The following is a 6311-nucleotide window of genomic DNA, read 5'->3' on the forward strand; positions in this document are numbered from 1 at the left end:
CAGTTGGTAAGGAAAATTTGGTGTGCAAACTAAAGAAAAGTCTGTATGGATTGAAGCAAGCTCCAAGACAGTGGTACTTGAAGTTTGATAGCTTCATGCAAAGGAGTGGGTATAATAGATGTGAAATGGATCACTGTTGTTACTTGAAGAAATTCAACTCCTCATACATCATCCTTTTATTGTATGTTGATGACATGTTGATCGATGGGTCCGACATGCAGGAGATCAACAAGCTTAAGAAGAAGTTGTCCAGAGAGTTCGAGATGAAGGACCTAGGGGCTGCTAAGCAGATATTGGGCATGAGCATAGCCAGAAACAGAGTTATCGGTACACTAAAACTTTCACAAGCTAAGTACATCAAGAAAGTTATAGAAAAGTTCAGCATGGCAGATGCTAAAGCCAGAAGTACACCTTTGGGAAGTCAGTTGAGACTTTCAAAGAAGCAATCCCCAAAGACGGAAGAAGACAAGGAACAGATGACTAAAGTTCCCTACGCATCTGCAGTTGGTAGCTTGATGTATGCTATGGTATGCACCAGACCAGACATTACTCATGTAGTGGGAGTTGTGAGCAGGTTCATGTCAAATCCAGGAAAAGAGCATTGGGAGGGAGTAAAGTGGTTGGTACGCTACTTGAAAGGAACATCTGAGGTTGCCCTATGTTTCAGAAGAAAGGGTGTGATCTTAGAAGGATTCGCCGATGCTGATTTGGGTGGATGTGTGGATTCAGGAAAGAGCACAACGGGTTATGTGTTCATGATTGGAGGTACATCAATCAGCTGGATGTACAGGTTACAAAAGAGTGTTGCTCTCTCAACCATAGAAGCAGAGTATATGGCTATTGCAGAAGCAGCCAAAGAGCTTATATGGTTGAAGAACTTTCTATCAGAACTTGGAATGCATCAGAAGGATTGTGTATTGCATTGTGACAACCAGAGTGCAGTTTACTTGGCAAAGAATCCAGTGTTTCATAGTAGAACGAAACACATTCAGATGAGGTACCATTTTATTCGAGAATTAATTAATGATGGAACTCTAAATCTGAAGAAAATCCTTGGAACGAAGAATCCAGCAAATATGTTCACCAAGGTGGTTACCACTGAAAAGTTGAAGCTTTGTATGGTTTCAACTGCCCTTTCAGAAGTTTGAGAAAAGGCATGGCAGAAAACGAGAGAGAGAGAGAGAGAGAGAGAGAGAGAGAGAGAGAGAGTGAGAGAGTGATAAGGAATGTTGCAAAGTTTTGGATGGCAGAGAAAGACTAAGTTGTTCAAGCCTCCAAGTGGGAGATTGTTAAGATTTATGGAGTCATGAACATATTGACAAGTTCCTAAGAGCTAAAGGGCCATAAATGTAACTTGGCAATTAACAATTGAATTGAATTGTTGGGTGAACGTCACTATCACCGACTCTCATGTGAAGAAGTAAATTGGTGAATGTCGGCAGAAGGAAATTTCTATGATTCATTTATTGGTGCATGGTCAAAAGGGATTAATGGACGGCAAATTTATTTCAACAATTGTGGCTTTATATTTCACATATGTGTGGATCAAAATTAAAGTTATGGCTTGTTAGTATAAATATGTGCACCAGCAAGCAGATAAAAAATATAACATCATAGAGAATAGATACACATATAAATTAGTAAGGTATAAATTTTTGTGCAGAGCCTTAATTTTTGGCAGCCAAAAATTACGAGTGATATCTTACAGTGAGCGATCAGATTACAAGTGCAGTTTTAGCCTTGTATGATTGTAATTTCCTTGGTGTTAATAAAATCCCCTCTCTCTCGTTCGCCCGTGGATGTAGGTCAGATTAGACCGAACCACGTTAAATACCGTGTTCAATTTCGTTTGTAAATTTCAGTAATTTTTATTCCGCGAGTGTTACCGAAATCATTTATCAATTTTTCAGAAGTGCTTAACTTGTTTTGTTGCATTCCCAACATAATCTTGTCCGACATTCACTTGGTTTTTTTAAATGAAGGATGTAATCTCATCCTAAATTAACGAGGTCATGGGGCTTATATGATAAGAAATTTTTTCCATTGAGATCATCTCACCAAAATACGGCAAAACCCTATTTTGAAGCAGGTTCGATGAATCAAGGCAAAAAAGGCAGGTTTGAGCGCCAACACTTGGTAAACAAAATCAATGAGTTTTCTTTAATTTTTTTTTCAAACGAAACCACTAATTTGGGATTTGGGATTCCTTTATTGAATTTTACTTCAGTTCTAGGCCACTTGTGAAGTTTCTTTAATTTTAGGTTCTTTTTAAAATTAATTGCAATGTGATTTTCATTTTCTTTTAATGTTTGTTCATGTAAAGTTTTCAAAGTTCAATTATTACATTTTCAAAGTTCAATTATGATTATATCTGCAGAAGTTTATAAATTAATGTTTGGATACAATTAATATTAACAATTTTCGAAATTGTGCAACTTCATTTGTTGTTTTTAATCTGATGCAACTTATTTGCTATATTAATGTGCTTCTATTTTTATTCCCTTTGCGTTAATTATTCATTTAGTATATTGAGGGCTTGTGAATCTTTCAGTTATATGTAAGTGTTTGTTCTTTGTTATTAGTTCTTTTGCATCTCCTAGACCCGAAGTTTCTTTTCTAATATACACATTGCACTTGTTGCTTGCTACAACATGTCACAAGGAAATGGTAATATGTATGTATGATTATCCTTTATTTCCCTTATTCTTCTTGTAGATAATGGAAATCAAAGGAGCCTTAGAAGCGATATATTCTCAAAGCTATCAACCAAATCCTGTCCTTCCAGTCTATATTCCTCTAATCACTAGTACCAACAATAAGTTTTTTTATTTACTACTTGTACATAATGTATTTGATCTTTACTAATTCTTCAAGTTGTAACAGACCCATCTCCATCAAACATGTTTTATAATGTAGATAGATCTCAAACAACAAACAACAATTAGAGAAACGGAACGAGAAATTAGGAGTGGTGATACAGGAGCAAAACATGGCATTACGTGTGGTCAATGACGTGCTGACAAATAAGAAAAACTTCTAAGAGGAGAATGTTCAGTATCTTGATTATGTAGCTACTTATAACTTGTTTTTCTTTTGTTAGTTTTATGAGCTGTAGTTTTCATTTGTCGTTTGAATTATTATGTTAAATAGTTATAAATAAAAATGACATTTTGGTATCATATGTTCCTATTTACTCCCATATATTTTTCATTTCTTGGATATTTGAATATTATTACATATATTTATCAAGGTTAATGGCAACAAATAAATATATTTGACCAACAAATATACCAATCTTATCTACACATAAAAGTATTTATACCCACACATATTTTATGACATGTGTCACCAACATTTTGTAGGAACATGACATGTCACTTGACACGTTGTCCATGTAGTCCATGTCATTATCCACGCCATTGTCCATGTTAGCAGCCACGTCATCGACCATCCAAACAAATCAGATTACTTGTACCCATACATACTTAGGAGTTTTAGCCACACATACATGTGTAGGTATAACTAGAACTATACCCACACATAACGAATGTGTGGGTAATGATCTATATCTACAGACCTGAGCCAACACATAGCGACACTTAATTTATGTGTGGGTAAACACAACTACCAACACATAAGATGCTTTTACCTACACATAATGTGTGTGGGTAAATGCTTAAATTTCTTGTAGTGCTGGTAATTTGGGCACTTACAGATATGGTTTCATCAAAGTGTTAGGTGGTGGAGTTCGTGGCCGTGATCGGGGCATTTGATCGTACCTCTTCAGTTCGGCATTTCGAGGTGAGTTATCCTCACTCTATCAACAGGGCCTAAGGCACCAAGGCCGGCCCTTTGCGAATTATGTACTTGTAATTGTTTGATGTGCTTATTGACCTGTTAGATCGGCGTCCTGGTAATTAGGACGATATTATGTTAGTGACTTGGTTTAGGTCGATATCCTGGTATATAGGATGATGCTATGTCAGTGACCTGGTTTAGGTCGGTATCTTGGTATATGGGATAATGTTATGTCAGTGACCTGGTTAGGGTCGGTATCCTGGTATATAGGATGATGCTATGTTAGTGATCGGTTAGGTCGGTATCCTGGTTAGGATGGTGCTATACTATATGATCTGTTAGATTGGTTCGTTTGTCTATGGACTGTCATGTGATTACATGTTATATGTGTATATGGTTATTTTCTTGATGTTTGGGTTGAGGTGGTCCTGCTTTATGCTGAAGGCCAACATACCCTACGAGCGGTCCGTATAGACTGTAGGCCCGTATGGCGGTCCAGTCATACCGAAGGCTCGGGATAGATCCAGATAGACTGTAGGCCCGGTGCGTGTGACAACCCGAAATTTTCATTTGTATAAACTCTGCAATCAAACACTACAAATAATAGTCAAATACATTTCAGTACATTTTTGGCCGGTTTAAAGTCCGTTTCGATGTTTTTAATAAAATTTCGTCCAACGAACAAATAAAAGTAAGTATTTTCTACGACTAGTGGAGAGCAAATAAAACAACCAACACCTTAGTGTGGTGTTTACGGCCAAACAAGAGGAGTTTGGGCTGTAAACTCCTCTTCACCTTGAACTCATGCATATAGCATGAGTTTACTCTCCACTCCCTCATTTTACACTTCCAACCTCAAGAACACCACCTTTTCTCTCTCAAGTATCATCACCCATCTCTTCCAATCTTCCAAAAATGTAAGTTTTTCTTCACTTGATTTGTTGTTATAACCTTTCATCTAGTTGTTAAACATCATTTTATCTATGAATTCTTCATTTTTACTTAGATCTTCAAGTGTTCTTCAAAACACCAAGAACACCAAGAACACACACTAGTGTTCTTGGGCCCTAAACACTCTTACAAGCTTCCTATAAGTAAGTACACTCCTCCTATCTAGTTATTTGCTTAGGATACTTGTTAATCCGTTGGACGATCATCAAAATCCCTAAGAACATATGTGTTTATGGTCAAGGGATCTCCTTGAACCGTAAACACCATCAAGTGGTGTTTTGGTGCCCCCAACACCTTCTATGGCTTGGATAAAAGACTAGAACCTTGCATGCATGAACTAGAAACCCCAAAACACGAAATGGAAGGAGTGATCATGAGTTTATGGCCGTAAACTCATGGGTTTACGACCGTAAACTCCCAAGGAGTGGTCCAAGGACCGTAAACTCCAAAGGTGAGCCATTTCGAGCCCTAACCACTTCCTAAGCCTTTGATTCAAACCTAGAACCCTTCCTTGTGAGGTATAAGACCTTAAAACACACAAATGTACAAATTACCATGAGTTTACGGCCATAAACTCATGGGGGAAATGGTCCAAGAAACGTTAACTCATATGGTGTTACCAAATGAGGAGTAAACTCCAATGTGAGGCCATACTCTCCTTAGATGCAACCCTTAGTACTCTTAGCACTTGAAGCAAAGTATTTTTATGTATTAGGGTGTTTTTACTTGCTTAATTAGTGATTAAATAACTAATTAGATACATTTATGTATCACTACATGTTACATAGGATCTGTGTGTGTTCAAGTCCTCACTTGACACCTAGCATCCTACCCGGAACTTCCATCCAAACCACTCACTACAGGTGAGTTCATACCCCCTAAATCAACCTTTTAAATGATTTTTAATGATTTTATGGGGGGATACAAGTTGAGCTGTTATAGTTATTATATCAATCACATGTGATTAATAACTAGAACAAACAACAAGATTTACTACTGCTTTCAAATTACTATCAAACTATTGATTTTCAAGCGTTTCAAACCTTTTATTAAACTCTTAAAATGCTAAAACTATTTTAAACTCTTTTAAACTTACATTATTTTTAAAACCATATGTATACCAATATATTTATATAAGTAAGACTTGAAGGACTTAGGACTGATAGCTCACCTTATTTCCTATTCCTTATTTGGTTGTGGACTTAGGGTATCCTGTTATTTGTCCGACTGTCGTTGAATTCTTAGTTATATATCATATATATTTGTGTTGGATATAAAAGTCTTCACTTCAGTTCAGTACCTTTGTGTAACAAAGGCATGCAACAAACATTACTATTTAACTATAATAGGTATAGTTAAGGGTTACTACTCATTACTACTATTACAATGACACTACCAGAGTCAGTACAGTTATGAGTCAATACATGCTATACTATATACAAAGAGAATACTAAATACTATACAAAGAGAATACTAAATACTATACAAAGAGAACACTATACACTATACAAAGAGAACACTATATACTATTACAGAGAAAACATTACTACACTATGATATAC

This window comes from Lactuca virosa, chromosome 6, assembly GCF_052849685.1.
Source record: "Lactuca virosa cultivar CGN04683 chromosome 6, Lactuca_virosa_CGN04683_v6, whole genome shotgun sequence".
In the NCBI taxonomy this organism is placed as follows: domain Eukaryota; kingdom Viridiplantae; phylum Streptophyta; class Magnoliopsida; order Asterales; family Asteraceae; genus Lactuca; species Lactuca virosa.